Source organism: Myotis nattereri, assembly GCF_964212035.1.
Source record: "Myotis nattereri genome assembly, chromosome: 1".
NCBI classification, from domain to species: Eukaryota; Metazoa; Chordata; class Mammalia; order Chiroptera; family Vespertilionidae; genus Myotis; species Myotis nattereri.
In genome coordinates this window covers 56,578,231-56,602,270 of record NC_138075.1, presented here as the reverse complement: position 1 = coordinate 56,602,270, position 24,040 = coordinate 56,578,231, and the positions used below count along the sequence as shown (strand labels likewise).

The window sequence follows — 24,040 nt, the reverse complement described above, 5'->3', positions numbered from 1 at the left end:
TTCTATATTCTAATATACTTACACCATTTTTTTCTTTCTTAAACTTTTGTTTTTCTTTTAAAAAATATAAATTAGAACCCATGGAATATAATGGCATTAGATTGACATCCTTTCATATACACTTTCACATCTTCCTATCAGTATGGTTATGAAGACATACAACAGTGGAAAAATAAGTTTGAAAATTAAGGAGAACAGTTAGAATACATGTAAAAATTTAGAAAATCTTTAAGAAGAATGGTCTCTCCAAACTTGTTTAACATTTTATTTAAATTTTTAAATAGCTGGAGGTAATCTAAATGTTAATCAATGTCAAATTGTTTTTATTTTTTTTAAAGGTACACCTTGTTCTTTCTCTGCCTAAAATGATTTTGCCCTAAATATTGGCATGGGGGATCCCATACTTCAGTGAGGTTCCTGCTCCTTGAAAAGGCCTTCCTAAAGTACCTCATCCCCTCATGCCAACCTACTACTTTCTATCATCTTCCTTTTTTCCTTCCTAGTACTTATATTATATACAATATTTATTTGTTTACTGTACATTTTCTCCAATAGCATTCCAACTTCACCTTTGTAGGAGTTTTGTATGTTGCTTTATTCCCAGTGCTCCTCGACAGCATTATTAGGGTATTTTAAAGAAAACTGATTTCAGAGAGGAAGGTAGAGGGAGTGGGAAATAGAAACATCAATTGATTTCAGAGAGGAAGGTAGAGGGAGAGGGCTGCCTCCTGCATGGCCCACACTGGGGATCGAGCCCACAATCCGGGCATGTGCCCTGACCAGGAATCAAACATGACCTCCTGGTTCATATGTTGACACTCAACCACTTCACCATGCCAGCTGGGCCACTATTAGTGTCATAATAAATATTTTTTGAATAAATAATTAGCATATGTATATAATAACATACCATTCAAATACTTTGAAATAATGGTGTAAAACTATATTTACTGGGAAAAATGTGTTCTATAAGGCAGAGAAGTAATACCCTTCTAATAAAGCCATGTGTTTATGAATGTACTGATATATTTACGTATTGACATATATAAATTTATACATATAATATGTACATTTATATTCATGAAGGACATGCACTAAAATGTTAATAACTTAATTAGAAAGTGAAGTTAAAATAATCTCTATATGTTAAGGTTTTTCAAATTTAGGTTTTGGATTTCTTTTTTTCCACTGATGACATTTAGTTTATAATCATAAAAAAGAAAATTTGAAAAACAAATCATTAAAAAATTTCAAAGATAAAAGTCCAGAATGGGTTTTGGTTTTATACAATCCTATTACTTGGACAAAAACACATTTTTTCTACCAGTAAGATAGTGTAAGGGTTAGTATAATTATTAATAAATAATTTCTGAAAACTAAAAATAAACACTATACACACTGAAAATGGACAAATGGCATCAATAGCAATTCACATTAAAATGAACATGTGAAAAATGTTTATAACCAGTAGTAATCAAGAAGTGAAATTAAGATAGTAATACCATTCATTACCTATTCATTTAGTAAAAAGAGTTTCTTACATTATCTTATTATGCAATGTCTAATGCATATAAGAAACACATAAGCCATGCATTTAGCTCTCCCATAAACTTCTACTTTCCTAAAGCTATCACCTTCTCTGGCTGTAGTAGCTGACCCTCCGCAATTACTGAGCCAATGAAAACCATAGCAATGACTCTAGAAACACCACACCTTGCTTGGTTGGGTTTCATCTTCTTATTTGGTGGTCCACACAGCCACAGGAGGCCCATGGCACTGCTATAAACACATCTGTCCTGAAATATGGTCCCATAAGCCTCAGGAGCAACTGGACATTTCACATTCTTTTCGGATCATAAATGCTACTCCAAATTTATCTAGCACACTATAGCATTGTTTCCCATTTGGAAATAATTCTATTAAGTTATAAATATAAAACATTATTATATTTTATTATACTAAAATGATGAAATATTATAACTCTAGTTGTCATCACTGATTTTTTTTTCTTTTAAAAAGCAGTGAGTGTATTGTTAAAGTCATGTCATCAAACAACTTTGAAAAGAGTATTTACCATTATTTTGACATAAGTAACAAAGAATAACTATAAATGCCCATAATATTAATTCTTAAGTTCTTATATGCTGTATTACTAGAGGCCCGGTGAAAAAAATTTGTGCACTCAGTTGTGGGGGGGGGGGGGTCCCTCAGCCTGACCTGCTCCCTCTCGCAGTCCAGGAGCTCTCTAGGGATGTCTGACTGATGGCTTAGGCCCACTCCCCACGAGTGGACCTAAGCCATCAGTCAGACATCCTTAGCACTGCCATGGAGGTGGGAGAGGCTTCCGCCACCGCCACTGCACTCACCAGCCATGAGCACAGCTCAGGTCTTCTGGCTGAGTGGCACTCCCCCTGTGGGAGAACACTGAAAACCAGGGGGCACCTCCTGCATTGAGCGTCTACCTCCTGGTGGTCAGTGCATGTCATAGTGACCGGTCATTCTACCATTCGGTCGATTTGCATATTAGCCTTTTATTATATAGGATAGACTAGAGACTCCATGCATGAAATTCGTGCAAGAGTAGGCCTTCCTTCCCCTGGCTGCCAACACCGGCTTCACTCTGGCACACAGGCCCAGGCTTGCCTCCAGTCGCTGGCAGGCTACCGGGACCCAGGCTTCCTCCAGCCTCCAGCCTGCAGCAGGCACCTGGGACCTGGGCTTCCCTCGCAGTCCTGGCTTCGTCCGTAAGGTCATCCAGAAGGATGTCCAGTCTAATTAGCATATTATGCTTGTATTATTATAGATTGGGCATATACAATATTTATTAATGTCTAGAAAAGGGTATAGTAAATCTTATGCTTATTTATATTTATGATATCTATATAAAATATATTCCTCAGACAAGAATTCTATTAATAGTATCCCGCTGCTAAGTCATGACTGAATAATGTTCTACAAAAATATAAATATGATTATATTACCTCTACAATGATAAAACATATCTAAACCATCAATATAATGGAAGAATTTTAGAGACATTCATCAATATAGTTATAATAAAAAAGTCTAGAACAAATGATTAAATATAAGAATATAAGTATTTCATTTAATGTATGTCACTGCAAATACTTGAGACTTATACTCTTATTAACCAACTAGAGGCCCGGTGCACAGAAATTTGTGCACTCGAGGGGGGGGGTCCTCAGCCTGGCCTGTGCTCTCTCAGAGTATGGGACCCCTTGGGGGAAGACTACCTGATGGTTTAGGCCCGCTCCCTGGGGAATTGGGCCTAAGCTGGCAGTCAGACATCACTCTGGCAGCCCAGGAGTCCTCGGGGGATGTCCACTTGCCAGCGGGGAGCAGGCCTAAGCTGCAGTCGGACATCCTTAGCGCTGCTGAGGAGGCAGGAGAGGCTCCTACCACCACCGCTGTACTGGGAGCCATCAGCCTGGCTTGTGGCTGAGCAGAGCTCCCCCTGTGGGAGTGCACTGACCATCAAGTGGCAGCTCCTGCATTGAGCGTCTGCCCCCTGGTGGTCAGTGTGTCATAGTGACCAGTCATTCCCAGTCGTTTTGCTGTTAGGGTCAGTTTGCATATTACCCTTTTATTATATAGGATAGAGGCCTGGTGCACAGGTGGGGGCTGGCTGGTTTGCCCTGAAGGGTGTCCCGGATCAGGATGGGGGTCCCGCTGGGGTGTCTGGCCAGCCTGGATGAGGGGCATATGGGTGTTTGCAGGCTGGTCACACCCCTTCAGGGTGGGGGTCCCCACTAGGGTGCCTGGCCAGCCTGGGTGAGGGGATGATGGCTGTTTGCAGCTGGTCACATCCCCTTCAGGGTGGGGGTCCCCACTGGGGTGCCTGGCCAGCCTGGGTGAGGGGATGATGGCTGTTTTCAGGCTGGTCAAGCCCCCCCCCGAGTGGGGACCCTCACCCCATGAAGGTTTGGCCAGCCTGGGTGAGGGGCTGATGGCTGTTTTAAGGCTGGCCACACCCCCTTTAGGGTGGGGGGTCCCCACTGGGGTGCCTGGCCAGTCTGGGTGAAGGGCTGAGGGCCATTTTCAGGCTGGCCAAGCCCCCCGGCGACGGAAGCTCCCAGCCTCTCCTTTTTTTCTTTTTTTTTTATTCTGGGATTTATTTACCTTCTATAATTGAAGTTTTGTAGCCTTGAGAGGAGCTCAGAGCTGGCCAGGGTGGGCAGGAGGGAAGCCTCCTGCTTGCTCCAGCTCCGTGGCCACACTGGCTGAAAGCAGGTATCTGGGGTTTATTTACCTTCTATGATTGAAACTTTGTTGCTTTGAGTGGAGCTCAGAGCCGGGCCACGGCAGGTGGGAAGCTTGGCTTCCTCCATCATTGGGGCAACCAAGCCTCCTGATCGCTCCAGCTCCGTGGCTGCCGGCCGCCATCTTGGTTGGGTTAATTTGCATACAGTTGCTCTGATTGGTGGGTGTGGTTTAAGGCATAGGGAAGGTACGGTCAATTTGCATGTTTGTCTTTTATTAGTGTAGATGTCACTCCAATAAGTTTAATTAATTAATTTTTTTTAAAAAAATATATTTTATTGATTTTTCACAGAAAGGAAGGGAGAGAGATAGAGAGTTAGAAACATCAATGAGAGAGAAACATCGATCAGCTGCCTCCTGCACATCTCCCACTGGGGATGTGCCCGCAACCCAGGTACATGCCCTTGACCGGAATCGAACCTGGGACCCTTCAGTTCGCAGGCCGACACTCTATCCACTGAGCCAAACCGGTTTCAGCCAATAAGTTTAATTTAGAAAAATTGTAATGTAAGGGTTAAATATAAATTGTATTGGTTCACATGTTATATATAGAATGCTCTCTGATTGCCTTATAGATAATTACCCAAAATGTGCTGTTCAGGCTCTTAGAGAAGGTGCTGGTATTTTGCTTAGTATCACATCACTTTGAGTCCTACTCTGAAGTTCCAGGTTGAGGCAGGAGAGGATGCCTTTACAATCTTGAGAGCTCATGAGGAGCAGGAAAGGACAGCCTTCCACTCCAACCTCTGACCGTTGGTGAGGCTGGGGAGGAAATGGGTACTGACATAGCTACATGTGAATGCTATGAACAACAGGTGGCCAGGAGGAAGAGGCACACAGAGCTGAGCTGTGGAGTGCACATACTTTGGGAAAAGCTTCTGAATCAGAAAGTCAGCAAGTAGAATCCCAGATGGCCAGTGGATAGACATTACTTCTCTACTCCCCACAAGATTCAAGAATAAATGACCAGTAAAACTGAAGTTAACAAGACAAAATACAAACTCTCAACAAGGCAATATACATATAACAAGGAACAACAAAAGGCTCAGAAGTTTATAGGAAAAATGTAATAGGTCTGAATATATATATATATATATATATATATATATATATATATATACAGATAGATAGATAGGTAGATAGAGAGGACTATTCATTTTTTTTCTTTCATTCTATGGTGTTCAGCTTGCACCTCTTCCTGTTCTGTCTCAGAAAGACAAAATTGTTAAACTTGGCTGGTTTTAACCCCTGCTTTTGGAGGTAGAAATGCACTCACACCATGTTCTGATAAAACTTCTTTCTGAAAACACAGTGGATTCCCCCACTGAATTAGTTGTAAAGGATTTCACCTGCCCAACCTACCACAACCATAAAACACATGTGGTAAAACTGTTGCTTAAAACTACCTTCATCATCTCACTTTTGTGACTTTGTACAATACCTAGTACAAATATTTAAATACTAAGTGAGAAATCATAGATAATAGCTACAAAAACATTTTACATATTTAGTTATGCTAGAGCAAGAAGAGTTTAAAAATGATCTAATCTGATCCCCTCCCCTCTAATGAAGGGAAAATAACGAACAGACAACTAACTTGTTCACAATTACCTATATGTAAATAACCAAGTCAGTGTTTCAAGCCTATTTTTTCTGATTCTTCAGATGACAGTATCCACTCAAAGTTTTCAAAGACTGGAATAATATTTCTTATTTGTCACGTCTAAGATATATAAGGAGTCCTCATTAGCTAAGCATTTATTTAATGAGCATATTCACTGTGATATATACGGAAGAGTCATCCTTACATGAACATATTCACTAATGAACTGGTTACATATAAAATCAGAGCCAAATCCTCCTCCCTTTTTAACATAAAGGCCCATCCTCATTCATTAGACAAGTTCTGGTGTCCAGTCAAGTCCTTTCTCTCTTTCCTGGCTAAGTTTACCACCCTCTTCTGGCATTTGATCAGGTTTCTCTAGCTGACCCTCCTACGTGCTTGTCATTCTCACATGTGAGTCTTTGCCTCTACTTGTTACCTTAACAGCATCCTAGTCTCAAGCTCTAGCCCAAGTCCGACCTCCTATGGTTTGCATTTTCACCCACTCCAGTCCCATATTCTCTCTTTCCTCTCTCAACTCTTTAGCAATTCACTTGTAGCCTTAGTCATGAACATTTTCATGCGTGAAATTTAATCTTCCCCAAAGAGGGAGGCAGCTTCAATCCAGGAATGATAGCCTATATCTTCTGGTATGACTTACTTGAGAGCAGGATTCACGTCTGATTCTTTTGGCTACTAATAAAATCAATTATTTTACAAATAGTAGTATTTAAGAAAACTCATAAGACCTTATATCTCCTACACAACCAGGAAAACAACACTAATGAAAGCAGTTTGTTTCCCTTGAAGACTAAAAGGAGTAAGAGTAAACTTCGGCCTCACTCTCACCTCACCAACAAAAAGCTAGGAATAATTCTGAAGCTATGTATGTCCAATCTCTTACTGTAGCATTAGACAGGGGTGAGATGAGAAAAGTTCAGCACCACCGTGCGGGCTCCCTAAAGGCAGATCCGAGACTGCCTGATGTCCCCTGTGCCATACGGAGTAGAAGAGAGATGCCCAGGTCTAATTTCCAGACCAGCAGGGCTTTCCTGTCCTGCCAGTCAGACAACAGAGGATTCTCCTAAGCCAGAAAAATGTCACCAGGAACCATGACCTTTCCACTCCATTGCATCATGGTAAAGGCTTATTTAAACATGGCCCTGGAAGTCAGGAAAAGTGACAGTCACTGGTACAACAGATAGATTTGTGATCAGGATTTGATATTGTCTACTCATCACAGTTTCCTGTTTGCCAATGCTTTCCACCAAATTACAGGGAAACGTATTGAAAAGTCATAAAATTTTGTAACTACCAAGAAGGTATTATTTGTGCTCTAAAGCATGCTTATTAAACCATGGTTACTGCCACACCAGCCTCGTAGCTAAGAAAATCTACTCCATCTCCTGACACGCCTGGCAGCATTCTCCCAGGGAACCAGGCTTAAATCTGGATAGCATTCTTCCCTCCTCTCTTCTTAAGTTCTCTCTTTCTTCAATGCCTCTCACACCAAGTCCGCACCTTAACATTTTATCAATCATTCAGCCATTCATCCCTCCATCCATCCCTCCATCCATCCAATGTTTACTAAACATCTAAATGCTGCTGCTGTGCCATGTGTGAAAGACTCAATGGTGAGCAAGACAGAGTGCCTGCAGCATGCAGCTGACAGTCCCAGGGGTGGGCAAACTTTTTGACTGGAGGGCCACAATGGGTTCTTAAACTGGACCGGAGGGCCGGAACAAAAGCATGGATGGAGTGTTTGTGTGAACTAATATAAATTCAAAGTAAACATCACTACATAAAAGGGTACTTTTTTCTTTTTTTTTTTTAGTTTTATTCATTTCAAATGGGCCGGATCTGGCCCGCGGGCCGTAGTTTGCCCACGGCTGGCTAGTTCCTCTCACTCGAATACTTTCCCAGCCTCCTCTCCTAATTGCAATCAGTACTTGGCACTGCTGCCTGGCTCCTCTGCTGTTCATAGTTTGTCTTGGCCTCTCAGCCTTTTCTGATTTCTCTGCCTCAGTGTATCTTCTCACATTGAGAATGTCCTAACACCATCAACAGAAATTCTACCCTTAAAGAAAGCTCATTTCACCCTAGCCGGTTTGGCTCAGTGGATAGAGTGTCGGCCTGCGGACTGAAGAGTCCCAGGTTCAATTCCAGTGAAAGGCATGTGCCCAGGTTGTGGGCTCAATCCCCAGTGGGGGGTGTGCAGGAGGCAGCCGATCATTGATTCTCTCTCATCATGGATGTTTCTATCTCTTTCTCTCTCTCCCATTCCTCTCTGAAATCAATAAAAATCTATTTTAAAAAAAGAAAGAAAGCTCATTTCCCCCAATTGACTTGACCTCATAAACCTTTTCTAATGCCCCCTTCTAACTGTAACCTTGCTTTTTCCTTGGATGTCTCCTGACATGTTTTTCCCCCAACATTTACCTTCTGTCATCATCATATGTATAAGTATCCTTATTTTCATTGTCTGCAATCTCTAAAAAGCTGAGCCTGCCTCAATCTCAGTGCATGACATCAGCAAAATTTGTTCTGGTAAGATTACATAGAGTATGAGGATTTTTACAAAATACTTTATTGAGCCTAAAAGTGCTAGATAAGCTGAGTCACATAACCATTGAGGGTAAATGTACTGAGTTCATGGCTTTCTCTAGTAACTATAAAGTACTGAAAGATAGTGATTGAAGATGTTATTCCAGGTCTTCTTGAAAAAAAACACACAAATAAAACTGGGCACATTTTTTAAAATCATTATCAAGTTCACTTTTGTTTACAGTAACTTGGAATTCGGCCTTTGGTGTTAGTTCTGCACTTTTCCGTAAACCCATTTCTAACCTCTGTGTGACCAGAGAAATTCACTTAAAAAACTGTCGCCTAAGTGAGAAATAAGTGTCTCACAACACTAGCCCATTTAAGCACCTAATTACAGGGTCAGTCAAGAGTCAACCTGCTCCGTAACAGATTGCTTTGGTCAGGGGGCTCCGATCTGCCCAGAGCTTCACTCAGGCTGCCCCCACCCTTGGCTCCTGATATATTCAGATATCATTGCCTTGAATTTGAACTATGTCTCTTCAAAATCTTATTGATGCAGAGGCTGGGGTAATTTGGAAAAGAACAAAAGTGTTCTATAAATAAGCCATTTCTCCATAGTCACAAATGAAACCACTATTTTCTATCCCTTCTCTGAACACACCTGTGCCTAAAATCATAGACCACTTTCCTGGTTCTCTTAAAAATTCTTTGAAATAGAATTTCAAGGTGAAACTTTTAAAATGTTGGTTCAATTGTTAGAATGTGCTCCACCAAGGTTGTTTCAAAACACACTTCAACCAAGCGTGAATCTATATGTCATTTTGTTATACCATTAAAGAGTTCAGCATTTTAAAAATATTTATTAATCTGATAATAGAAAATTTGCATTGATGCTATTTTAGTGAGAACACCTTAATGATTATTTGTATTTTTCTGTGATATTTAAGTATGAATCTTTGCTCACTTTCCTATTTTCCTATTTATATTTTCCTTATCAATTTGTATGAGCCCTTTTGTATGTAAAAATATTAATCCTGTATTGAATATATTGCAAATAATTTTCAAGTCTCATTAAGTTTCATATTTATAGATTGGGGAGCTTGCAATATAGTTTTAAAAAATTTTTAATAGTAGAGATTATCACTTTTTTTCATTTTTAAGTTTTGCTACTCCTAGGCCCTTCCTAACCAAATTAGTAAAAATATTGCCACATATTTTCTTCTAGTGACCTATCATTTTATATTTAAAACTTTTATTCATCTGAAGTTTATTTTTGTTAAAGGAGAAAGAAAGGGTATTATTTTATATATTTTTCAAACATTATACTCAATTATATAAAAGCCACTTATTAACTTCTCTGTAGAATTTTAAGTGCCATCTTTTTCCTAAGAGAAAATTATGATTTATATAACAGCACCTTTCTGGACTCTTTTATTCTTTTTTATCTATTTGTCTGTTCTTGAACCACTATGCACTGTAATGCAGATAGAGAGGTAGACATATTAGAAGGGAGTCCCATGCCCAAGATTCTTCTTTTTCTTAATTTTTCTTAGATCATTTTATATATTTATTTTTCCAGAGGAACTTTGTAATCAACTTATCAAGTTTCCAAAAACCCACCAAGGAGATTTCGAAAGTTATTGTTATTAAATGTATAAATTTGTTACTATGTTAATTTTAAAAATGCTTTGCTTTCTCTCTGGGATTGCATATTAGTAAATCAATATTTTTTTATGTCTTTTAGTGATTTTTAAAACATGTATTCATATGGGTGTTACATGTTTTTTATTAAATTTATCCCTGTTTATTTTCTATTTTTATTGCAATTATGAAGAGCATTTTTATATTTATTATATTTTCAAAAAAGTTGTTTTTTGTATTATTATATTAATTTTGGTTTCAGCATTCCCATGCTTATCTTTATTTTTGTGCTATTAGGTTTTCTCTTTTATTCATATTTTTATATAGAGTATCTACCATTACTATATTTAAATAAAGGTAATTTGTTCCATTCTTCCCATCCTTATTATTTATATTTCTTTTTCTTTTTCTTGTGTTTAGTTAATCCTCACCTGAGGATATTTTTCCATTGCTTTTTCAGATAGAGTGAGATAGGAGAGAAACATTCATGTGAGTGAGACACATTGATTAGTTGCATCCCACATGCAACCCAACTGGGGCCAGGAACTGAGTCTGTAACTGAGGTATGTGCCTTTAACCAGAATCGAACCAAAGACCTTTTAGTCCATGGGCCGATGCTCTATCCACTGAACCAAACTAGTTAGGGCATATTTATTTTTCTTAACCCCTGGCATTTGCTAAAATGTTAAAAATATGTTCAATAATAGTAGGAATGGCATATTATTATTAATTAAATCAGTATGAATATTGCTGTTTTTTAAAAATATTTTAAATCATTTGATTCATACATTTTCCTAATATTGGATAAGTTGGAATGTTTTCCTAAATCCATGTATGTGAATAGCTACTCCTCCTTAATCCCTGGATTTAGAGAGGGCCTGGGAAGGCACATGGGCATTTCCTTAATTATTGTCAGCTGAATCCAGTGGCATTGGCAAAGCCATGTCCTGGAAACACACTTTGCCGAAAGACAGGAGTGTTGTCAGCTTTACCTTCAGCCCAGGTGCCAGGGGGTGGGTTTTGTTATTTAAATCCAGCCAAGCATCAGGAATAAATATGACTGGGGCCCACCCAAGAATGCACATAATCTCCTTTGTCTTGACTTTTAGTAAAACTTCCTGTTTTTTGCTGTATAAAATAGACACGCTGCATTGGCTCCGTCAGAGGACAGTGGTCCCACCTGGCCCAGCTTTTTCCTTCCATCTCTGTGTCTGTCTCTTTCTTTCATTTTTTCAATCCCCAGCAGCCCCTACTCAGGAACCAGACCACTCCCTACTGGACGCAGAGAAGAGAGAAATATTCATGCCTAGACATTTAAATTAGATTTATACAGGTAAATGAAAGAATACCATTTTAACAGCATAAACTAGCAATAATTACATATTAACATGTAATTCTAAATAGCTCCCCCATCAAAGATTTCTTAAAGAGAAAAATAAAACAGTAGTTATTGGAGGCTTAGTTAAAAATCTAACCAGGATACTGATATAGAAGGATGTGCACCAAATATTTCTCATTTGACAAAGCAACCTGTAGGACAGCATCTATAATATAATCTCATTTCTATATGAAAACAAAGTTATACATATGCACACAGATCTATACACAAGCCTTTATTCTATGGCCTAGAAAGAAGCACATCCACAGCATCATAATAATGGAGACTAACACAAAGGCAGTGGTTTGAAGAGTGAGAGAGCCTTGTTGACTACCCATAAACGTCAGGGTCCTCCCTGAACTGTCAAGCACTCATTTCCTAAAATTCAGCCTTGATCCATTAGTGATACATGAAAACCAATACTGCTACATCGTATTTTGGAAAGTCTTAAGTTACAACATAAACCATACCTGAAAAGTCAAATTACTGTATATATATTACTGACATGATGTCCAGGAAAAGAAAATGCTTTTATATTTCCCCCCCTCAAATATATCAAGACATGCCATCTACTTTAACTGATTTAATACACAGAACCACATAAAAATTTCATGGAAAGTACAACTTAAATGCTATTTTACCTATCTACCTTCTTGTCTCCAAAGGCTGTTTACCACAGGGATTCAACTTATTCTGGGAACTCTGCTACCTCCCTTAGAAGACACGTTTCCATTAGCTGATGGAGAATCCCACATTGGTTTACCCTCTTTCCTGAGACACTGGTCATTTTTCTAACAAGACACACACTCCTGATGAGCAAGCTCCTGCATTGTCTGCGCTTTGCTCTTTGGCTGATTCCAGGGTAGAAGATGCAGGTTAGAAAGTATCATTAATTAATGTAATGATAAGCTAACATTTATCCAGTGCTGAAATCTTTCACACAATTTCACTTTAAAATTTTAGTTCTAAAAATTCAAACTCAGAGCTAAAGCAGATATTGATTTAAGGATTCTTTGGTTTATGAATATTAAGTGACATGGGGGATAACGAATGCCTAATCTCCATATCAGCAATTAATTAATTAATTAATTAATTAATTAATTAATTCCATGTCGCCCGGCCAGTGTGGCTCAGTGGCTCAGTGTTGGCCTATGAATCTGAGGGTCACCAGTTTGATTCCAGGTCAGGGCACATGCCTGGGTTGCAGGCTCAATGCCCAGTAGGGGGCGTGCAGGAGGCAGCCAATCAATGATTCTCTCTCATCATTGATGTTTCTATTTCTCCCTCTCCCTTCCACTCTCTGAAATTAAAAAATATATGTATTTAAAAAAATAAAAATAATAATCCCATGTTTATTGAGTTTAAAATTTTAATTCAGCAAGTCAAGCAATTCCTCAAAGTGCAGAAACAGGTTATTATGATTTATTTTTTCTTTCTGAAATGCCTTTCTCTACCTATGCTGGAAAAGATGATGCCGCTCCACGCTGGCCTTCAGAGCTGAAGTTCCGAGTTGTTTTGAAGTGCAAAGCACTGTGGTTTCTAAAATTGATTCGAGGTAGCTCGGGAAATGCTTCCCATCAAACTGCCTTTGGAATACTCAGACACAGTCCCGAGAACCTTTCAAAATAAAAGCAGCTGGTGGAGGAGAGGCCGACTCTAGTCTATAGCTTTCTACTCATCACAGATCTAGGTGTAGATAATGTTTGCGTAAATTAAAAGCTGAAACTCCGTGTGTGTGTGTGTGTGTGTGTGTGTGTGTGTGTGTGTGGAGAGAAAATAACATTTTCAACGATTTATTAATTTTCATGATTCAAACCAAAATGTCTAAACTTTAATTAAAGTGATAATTCCATGAAGCATTATAATAGCACATCATTTAATTTTAAATATGCAAACTAAATGTATGAAAGAGTACTTTAGCCATTAAACATGCATACAGTAACAAACCTTTAGTACATTATCTGGACCCTCATTTATGAAAACAAAATCAAGTTTGTTATGCTTAACTATAACTGCTACTTAACATTGCTTTCTACATATAATTATTTCAGAAATAAATTTAACTCATGAGATGAAGCAGACCTGGAAGTAAACACAAATGTCTAAGGAAGGCGGGAGTATCCACCTGCTTATTGCCTTTCACTCTTTCTATAAGGGTGGGGCTGTTTTAAAGCAGACACATATACAAACCAAAAACAAAAGCCGCACCTTCCATATATAATTGGAAATGTGAAATAAGATTTATTTCACCATGTCTGTGCTGGCAATTAGGAAATTCTCTTCTTTAATCTATCTTTCTTCAGTGCGATATACTTTATCTTAAGATATTTTTATGGAAAAAAAGTCTGGATGTTCAAAAGAGCTCATTTATATTTCTCCATGGGAATTTCATCTTCATTGACAGAAACCAGTAACTATTTTTAAAAGGACTTTTTTTTATTGATTGACTAAATGAAAAAGATCTACAAAGGGCTTTGCTCATATGGCACCAAATACATTTCAACATTTATAACAAATGACTTAATTTCATAGAAACCATGAACAGGTAGGGATATACTGTTTACGAAAAGCATACATCTTACAAAGATATGAAAAACCATTGGTGGAACGACAGGAACGGACAGATGTCCCAACAGTGCATAAATCAAGCAACAAGGTGTAAGTGAAAGTACCAGCCATTCATTTTTAGACCCATGGAGCCCAAGGGTTGCTGGAGATAGTTGTTGGTAGTAAAAACTGTCCCCCTCCCAAGGGCCAGTGGGAAGCAGTGTGACTGGCAGCACAAATAGAAGACAAAAGAGAAAGCCTTCAGTCTGCAGCCCATGCACAGGAAGAACCTGGGGAGCTGAGTTTACAATAGAGACGACACTACCAAGCTAATGGCACAGGCAATCACGGGGCCGCCACTCATCCCTGGGACCAGCAGGGCATCCATTTTCAGCTGAGTGCGAGAGTACCTTTTTGCTTTCTCTCACCACTGCAGGGGTAAAACAACCTAGTGGGGGAAACCCACGGACTGGTAATAAATTACTGTATTGGATACTTTTTGTTTTCTTTCAGCAATAACTTCACTGGGCATTCTTGCTATCATTACCAATTAAAGCGGAGCCCGCTTTAGCGAACGGCATCTAACGGCCTATCAGTCCCGATGTTCCAATTGCTTTGGCAAGTATCACAGGGTCCAGAGGCTCCTTTGACCTTGATCATCTAAGTCTTTCTGACCTCTCACTATTTAAAGCAATCTCAGCTGAACAGATGGACACTCTCTGCGACACTATAAAGCTTAGAATATAAAGATAAATGAAACTGTGTTTCAGGCCTCAACTTGGTTTATGGGTGTAAAATATTGTTTGTGTATCCTACAGAATCTCACTTTTAAAGTGCACACCCTGACTTGGGCTAATGAACAAAATTGCAGGCTTCTTTTATAATTAATTGTAGGTTAAATTACGCCATTCACCTACTAGAAGGAGAGTCCAGAATTTTTTCATATCTGAATGTGAAGGGGAAATGTTTAACCATCAACTCTATACTTTATTAATCTCTTTGTGTTAGTATATTATCATGGTTATTTAATATTTTGAGATATTTGGTTTAACCTAAAGTAGAAGATAGATATAATTTTATTCACTAGAACTGAACTTTCCTTTAAATAAAATAACTGTATAATTGTTCAAACCAGGCCACTTTTGAGGGTAGAATAGTGCACTATTAATAATTGCACTGGAACAATAGGCATGTACTAAAATTGTCCCAGTGAAACTGGCTGTATAGTAAATAACCCTATATTAAAGGAATATGGCAATGAGTATGCTTATTTTTTAAAAAATCTATCTTTCTGTATCACTCTTGAAATGTGACTATTTTTCTGTAAATCACAATTATAACTCTATAATTCTATTTCGTATGTAACTAAAAAAAGAGAAGTTTATTTTTAAACTTTCAGGTTCAATATATTTAGTTCCAATTCTTAAAAACTTTTACTGGTGCCAAGTAAAAAATTAAACAAAGCCCCAATCAGAAAATTATTCAAACTTTTTATTTCTATACTTTTTGCTTGTGAAGTCGATGCAGCTAGTATTCTGCAATGGTATATCCAAAATGTTCTCTCAGCAATCAACTAGATGTCTGTAAGGTAAAAAGATTTGGTTGCAGGCAAGTGAGAAACAACAGATATAGTGGCTTTAGAGTTAAACAAACCACTCACTACTTTGTGAAAAACTTACAACTTCAGGGAGAGCGGGAAAGACAGAGGAAGAGAAAGAGTTAAACAAAATTACCAAGGGGTAAGAAGGAATGTTTCAGGGCAGCCTGGATTGGGAACTGGCTAACAAACTGGAAACAAAGTTCAGGGACCCTTTCAGGACATCTGGTCCTGTCCAGAACCCCATGGAGACATCTGACCCATGCCAAAAGGTCCTTCAAACGTGGCCCTATCAGGAACATCCATGAGCACATGGGTCCATGACAGATGGTCCTTGATATTCGGTCTGCCAGAAACATCCAGTTAGAAAATATCCTTGGGTTCAAATAGCCCATAATGTTTATTTATACTTTTGGTTTATAGCGGTGGTTCTCAACCTTCCTAATGCCGCGACCCTTTAATACAGTTCCTCATGTTGTGGTGACCCTCAACCATAAAATTATTTTCGTTGCTACTTCATAACTGTAATTTTGCTACTGTTATGAATCGTCATGTAAATATCTGATATGCAGGATGTGTTTTCATTGTTACAAATTGAGCATAATTAAAGCATAGTGAATAGTCACAAAAACAATATGTGATTATATATGTGTCTTCCGATGGTCTTAGGTGACCCCTGTGAAAGGGTCATTCGACCCCCAAAGGGGTCACGACCCACAGGTTGAGAATTGCTGGTTTACAGGATTAATACATAAAAATAGTGTGTTTTATTGTCCCAATACTTGTGTTGTGGTTGTATTGCCAATAATAACCTTTCTTGTCTCAGGAGACTTGCTACAAATTTTTGTGGCATTATGGACAGGACCAGTGTCCCCTAATTGTGGACCAATGCAGTCTCCCGAACAAAGAAGAACCATAACCAGAAGTGTATCCCCACCTTTAGTAAAGGGATAAAGACCAACTCAGGCAAACTGTTGGCAAACTCATTTAAAGTTTCAGGGTTTTATAAGTAATTCTGAAAAGCAAATACACAACATAGTCTTCTTTCCATGAAATGAAATACCTAAGTGACAGAAATCAACTTCAGGGAAAGGTTCTGAGAGATTCAGAAAAAGAAATGGTAAGTGGAGGTGTGGCCAAATAGGAATTATGGAAAATAATTCATGTAACCAAATGCTATGGACTGAATGTTTGTGTTCCCCACAAATCCTTGTTAAAACCCTGATCTCAATGTGATGGTATTTGGAGGTGGGAACTTTGAGAGGTGGTTATGAGGATGGAGTCCTCAAGAATGGGATTAGTGCCCCTCTGAGAGGAGAACAGAAAGCCAGATAACTCTTCCTGTCATGTAAGGCTACAATAAAATCCCCTGCAGCCACGAAGAGGGCTCTCACCAAACACCAAATCGGTAGCCAGTGGTCGGCAAACTCATTAGTCAACAGAGCCAAATATCAACAGTACAACGATTGAAATTTCTTTTGAGAGCCGAATTTTTTAAACTTAAACTATATAGGTAGGTACACTGTTATTAACTTAATTAGGGTACTCCTAAGGCTTAGGAAGAGCCACACTCAAGGGGCCAAAGAGCCGCATGTGGCTCTCAAGCCGCAGTTTGCCGACCTTGGGCTAGCCCCTTGATCTTGGCCTTCTCAAACTCCAGAACTGAGAAATACATTTCTCTTATATAAGCCACCCAGTCTATAGTATTTTGTTATAGTATCCCAAGCTAAGATTTTTTAAAAATCTAGGAGTAATTAAGGGTCGTTGCTGATAAACTTACTTAACATTCTACTGAAGCCAAAGTTCTTCCAAATTGTAGGGCACCACCAGAACTGTAGACAACATGGAAAGAATTATTCTATGATGGTGCAAAGCTATGGTGAGGACTCCATCAGAATGCTGGATAAATCTGGCCAGATCTCAAAAAAAAAAAAAAAATGCGCAGGGGTGGGATTACTTCTGCAGACAGAAAGACTGAAAAATAACGTGACTTAGTCTGGAAAGTTGAAAAGATATACTTCATTGTTATGAAATCATAATAATACAGAACGTGAAATGTTAACTCAAGCATCAATTTCTGAATTATTAAAGAGGGTGAAGATATTTATATACACTCATAGATTTTTTAAATTAGTAAAGCAAACAAGGGACATTTGAATGATATACTTAAATATAGAAAAATAACTTTTGCTCTATTGCTTGGCCTTTAATAAACAATGCTAATACTACTTACATAATATTAAAAATACAGATAAACAAAAAGAAAATTAAAGTCACTCATAATCACAGCATCTAGTCTTAACTTTTTAAAGCAGAAATCTGGAAAAAAAACGCAACAGTCTTTCCCACAAAAGTTCATAGACTTTTCTAGATATCTGGATCTTAGAAATTATACCTGTGTAGTCCTTAGCATATTTACCAAATGTTTCTAGTTCTCCATCTTTCCCAGCACACGGCTTTGACTTTATTAGCTTGATCTCTGTGACGGTCAAGAGCAGAGACCCTCTTTTGGCCTCAGATAGGTGCATGGAGAGAGCAAAAAAATAAACGTTGACTGTTTTTACTTTTGAGGCATTCTTTGTTGCTAGCCTATCCTATTCTAGACTTTATGCAACTTGATCTCAGTAGATGGATGAATAGATAAAACAGACAGATTAATTACAAAGGAAAACCCTTCTTAACTCTTCTATCATCATCACTCAAGTTTTCGTCCTCTCAATACCCTGACAGTGCACGGGTGGGAGTTTTACCCCAACAATTCTCAGAAACCAGGTAGGTGTCCTATAATAACTGAACTCACACTGTCTACCTAGAGAAAATACCAGATGCCACAAGTGAAGAGCTTAACCCCACGAGGCTGCCCCACTTCAGACACCCACGGAGTCCAGGTTGTTGCCTGTGCTTCTGACCATCTGACGATCAATCACAGGTTCCTACAACCCTCTCCTCTGGTTCCAACGTTTGCTAGGATGGCTCACAGAATTCAGGAAAACACTTTACTTACTAGATTGCCAGTTTTTTACCAAGAGTACTAAAGGATAAGAATGAGCTGCCTGATAAAGAGATATAGGCATACCTCATTTTACTGAGTTTCACAGATACTGCGTTTTTTGGGGTTTTTTTTACAAATTGAAGGTCTGTGACCTTCCTATATGAATTGAGCCCATATAGAAGGTGAACGTAATCAATAAATGCCGTGTGTGTTCTGACTGCTCCACTGATTGGCCATTTTTTCTGTCTCGTCTTGTCAGGCCTCCCTGTTCCCTGACACATAGCAATATTGAAATTAAGCCAATTAATAACCCTACAAAGGCCTCTGACTGTCCAAGTGAAAGGAAAAGTTGTATGTCTGACTTTAAATAAAAAGTTAAAAATGAGGAAGGCATGTCAAAAGCCAATACAGCCTGAAAACTGGGCCTCTTGTGCCAGTTAGCCAAGTTGTGAATGCAAACAAAAAGTTTTGAAGGAAATTAAAAGTGCCACTCTAGTGAACACACAAATGATAATAAAGCAAAATAGCCTCATGGCTGATAGGAATAAATTATATTGGTCTGTAGAGAAGACTAATCCAGCCACAGCATTCCCTTAAGGCTTAAGCCAAAGCCTAACCCAGAACAAAGCTCTTACTCTCTTCAATTCTATGAATACTGAGAGAGGTGAGAAAACTGAAAAAGAAAAGTTTGAATCATGAAATTTAAGAAAAGAAGCTGTTTCCATAATATAAAAGTGCAAGGTGAAGCAGCAAGTGCTGACATAGAAGCTGCAGCAAGTTATCCAGCTCTAGCTAAGATAATAAACAAAGGTGGCTACGTTTTGTTTTGTTTTGTTTTTGTTAATTCATACCTGAGGATATTTCTTCCATTACTTTTTTTAGAGAGAGTGGAGTGGAGGGAGGTGGCGAGGAGAGAGAGAGAAACATGGATGTGAGAGAGATACATTCACTGGTTTCACTGGTTGCTTCCTGAATGCACCCCAGCCCTGACTAGGGGTAGGGAGAGAACCCACAACCCAGATACGTGCCCTTGACCAGGAATTCAACCCTGGACCCTTCAGTGTGCAGAGCTCTGACCACTTAGCCACAATAGCCAGGGCAAAACAGGTTTATAATGTAGACAAAACAACCTTATATTGGAAGAGGAAGCCATCTAGAACTTTCATGGCTAGAGAGGAAAAGTCAATGCCTGACTTCCAGGCTTCAAAGCCTCAAAGGACAGGCTGGCTCTCTTGTTAGAGACTAATACAGCTGATGACTTGAAGTTAAAGCCATTGCTCATTTACCATTCTGAAAATCCTAGGGCCACTAAGAATTTTGCTAAATCTACTCTGCCTGGGCTCTATAAATGAAACCACAACACCTGGATGATAGCACATCTGTTTAAAAATTGGTTTACTAAATATTTTAAGCCCCCTGTGAGACCTAGTGCTCAGAAAATAATTTTTTCAAAATATTACTGCTATTGACAGTGCACCTGGTCACCCAAGAGTGCTGATGGAGACTGACAAAGAGATTAATGTTGTTTTCATGCCTGCTAATACAACATTCATTCTGCGGCCCATGGATCAAGGAACCACTTTTACTTCCAACTCTTATTATTTAAGAAATGCATGTTGTAGGACTAAAGCTGTCATAGTGATTCCTCTGATGAACCTGAGCAAGGTAATTTGAAAACTTTCCAGACTAACCCTTCTAGATACTATTAAGAACATATGCAATTCATGGGAAGAGGTAAAAATATCAACATTGAAAGAAGTTGATTCAACCCTCCTGGATGACTGAAGAGGTCAAGACTTCAGTGAAAAAAGTAACTGTAGATGTGGTAGAAATGGCAAGAGAACTGGAGTTAGGAGTGAAGCCTGAAGACGAGACTGAATTGCTGCAATCTCATGATGATAAAAATATTTAACAGATGAGGAGTTGCTTTGTATGGATGAACAAAGAAAGTGGTTTTTGAGATGAAATCTACTCCTTGTGAAGATTCTGTGAAAATTGTTGAAATGACAGCAAAGGATTTAGAATATTACATAAATTTAGTTTACAAACAACAGCAGGATTTGAGAGGAATGACTTTGATTTTGAAGAAGTTCTGAGTAAAATGCTGTCAAACAGCATCTCATGCTACAGAGAAATCGTTCATGAAAGGAACAATCTATGTTGCAATTGTCATTGTTGTCTTTTTAAAAAAAAAATTGCCAGAGACACCCCAACCTGTAGCAACTCCACCCTGATCAGTCAGCAGCCATCAAAATCAAGGCAAGATCATCTACCAGCAAAGAGATTATGTATGACTCACTGAAGGTTCAGATAATGGTTAGCACTTTTTTTTAGCAATAAACTATTTTTTAATTAAGGTATGTACATTGTTCTTTTTAGACATAATGCTTTTGCATAGTTAATAGACTACAGTATAAACAAAAATTTTATATGCACTGGGAAACCAAAAAATTTGTGTTACTGGCTGTATTACAAATTGCTTTATTGCATTGGTCTGGAAAAGAATGGCAGTATCCCTGAGTTATCCCTGTATAAAGAGCAAAGTATATGGAAAGGGGCGTGGTGCTTCCATGCCCTCTCGGGGTGAGTCAGGATAGCTAGACTAGGGTACCTGGCCCTCCTCCCTCCCCTCTACATGGAAAGAGACCTGCAAGAGGAAACAGTCTTATAAGAAACTTCAGAGAAAAACAAAAACCAGTTCTGTCCAGCCAGGCCAGGAACCCAGACTGAAGAATGACCTATAGCTAAGTGTAATGCCATTATAATACTAGTAGAGGCCCAGGACACGAAATCTCCAGAGACCCAGACCTGGCGCACCACAGGACCCAGCGTCAAGTCCCGCCGGTGCTGCAAGACCCATCAATGCACCTTCTGGTGACCGGTCTTTGGTCGTTACAGCGTTATGACCACTGGGTTTTTATTATATAGATTAGCACTGCAGATAGACCAGTACCCAACATGCACCAATGCCATGATACTTCCCAAGAAGACCAAATGAAGACAAAAACCCCTCCTCTTATTGTGAAGAAAGGGCTTCACCTACTCCTTCTCAACTCCACCCAGGACCACCCAAAATTTTCCCTTTCCTTAGTTCTTCCTCTCTAGCCCCAAAACTTAAGCCTAGGCCCCAGGCTCTGTGAAGCAACTTGCTTCTGGAGTCTGCCTGCACTCCCTTATCTGTGTGTGCTTTCACGTTGATCAAACCTCTGTGTTTTACGGAGTCTTTCTGTTTCAGTAAAGGACCTAGACACTGCCACAGGGTTGAGGCCTCTCTCGGCCTCCCCATGAGCCTCCGAAATCACAGGTGCATCGCCCTCCCAGGACCTCTATGTGTTCAACAACTCGGAAGCTCTCTGGACCCTCTCCTTTTCAGTATTTATTAAGCTTCACTACATAGGCATGATTGATTAAACCATTGGCCACTGGTGATTAATTCAACCTCCAACTCCCCTCCTGCCCTGGAGGTCAGTGTGTAGGGCTAGAAGTTCTAGCCCTCAATGGACATGGCTAGTTCAGCTGGTTGCAACCAGGCCCCATCCAGAGGCTATTCAGGGCCATTCCAAAAATCATCTTATTAACATGAACTCCCATGTGGTTGAAAAGGCTTGATATGAATAACAGAAGACACCCTTATGGCTCTTATAGCTTAGGGAATTCCAAGGGTTTTAGGAGCTGTGTGTCAGGAACCGTAGATGAAGACAAAAATATATACTTCTTATTATATCACACTATCACAGTAGCAAAGAGAGGCTTAGTGACTGGCTCAAACTCATACAGCCATTGATTTAATTAGCCCAACTACTTAAGGGCCACAGTTTAAATTAGAACACAAATTGACTATCCCACTCCAATGCTCTTTCCACCACATAAAATGGGATCTCTCATGCTTATGTGCCTTGTTTCTCTTAGAAATTACTAGAAGACACTGAAACCACTTCCCCTCCCACTACTTTTCGGAAAGGCTGCCGTAGCTGAACAAACACATCATAATTAAAATTTGGTTTGATTTTCATCCTATAAAAAGCTTCAGTGACACTAAGGAAAAGGTACTCAATATCAAATTCAAAAGCAATTTCATTAAGCAGCTAAATTATATGTGGCAAAAAGGTACTATGCCATCTACTCTCCTTAAATTGCAACTGTTTTCATCAATTTTTGTACTTCTCTCTGTATATAATTGTCAATTAAGATAACAAGTAAGGTAGCTAAATTACTCTGTACTCATCCCCTAGAGATGAAAACTAATTAAAAGACATGTGCTGTAGATATGCTAATTTGACTTATGGCTAACACCTTTGCTTCCCAACTATGACATGTCAGTGGCATCACGCTGATGCTTTTCAAACATCATACTAATAAGCTTATAATTAGCCAAGAGGTCAGAAAGGATGTAGGTTGAAGAAAAAATAACTTAGAATTGGTCTGCCACAAAATAGACCAAAGAACGAAAAAGCACCAAACAAATAAACAAAAAACACTACCACCACCACCAACAAAACAGTGCTTTCTCTTTGGAGTGATTCTTATGTGTATTTACATAAAGAATAACCAGCCAAATATAGATTTGGGGTATATGTTGCTATGTAGTCACCAGATTTCTTAGTCAATTCAATTTAACACATATGTATTACATTGAAATCAATACCTAGAGAATACCCTCATGTAAAAAAGAAAAAAAAAGTGTATAATTTAAACTAAAGTTAATGAAATGCCTGAAGACATGGGTTCTTTCAAAGGACCATAGAACTATAAATTGCTCATATCCAGTAATTGCTCAAAAAGATCAAGTTTGAAGACTACCTTAAAGAACTAAGAGTGGGGGAAATAAAAATATCCAAAAAACCCCAAATAGATTTTATAAATCAGGGCTCAAAAATTGAGTGAAAACATTTATAAAATTTAGCAAAGAGGGAGCATTACAATATTATCTGTTAATAACAAAAACCAAATATAATTTTTCCAGTGAAAAGTTTCTAGTCCTCTTTTTATGGCCTATTACACTGAATTATAATGGAATCTAATCACAGTCCTGCCTACTGCAGTTTAGAAAACCATGGCCAACAGGCTAAATATTGACTACCACCTTTTTTAAAAAATATATATATATATTATTTTAACACAGAAAAATGTATCATCTATGGCTATTTGGATATTATAAAGAGCTGAGTAGCTGTGACAGAGACCATATAGCCCACAAAGCCAATAATATTTACAACTGGCCCTTTACAGGGAAAGTTTGCCAACCCTTGGCCTATTCTAAATTAACAGAAATTTTAAATGTATAAAGAAACATTTTTATAGCAAAAACCACAATGTAAATATAAATCATGCAATTTAAGGTGTTAAATCCCCTTGATTTAGGAAAGTTTTATTTTAATAAAGGATTCTACTATAAGGTTATATTGGTTGTTTGCATGTCACCTATTTTATTTTTCATTACAAATATAAGTTGCTCTC

General features: G+C 38.6%; 1 protein-coding gene across 1 annotated transcript in view; it reads right to left on the bottom strand.

The window, feature by feature from the left end:
• The window catches only part of WDR72 (WD repeat domain 72), a gene marked incomplete at its 5' end in the record, with an annotated part of 183,946 nt that overhangs the window by 95,678 nt on the left and 64,228 nt on the right, over positions 1 to 24,040 (bottom strand). The gene's annotated exons all lie outside the window — the stretch shown is intronic.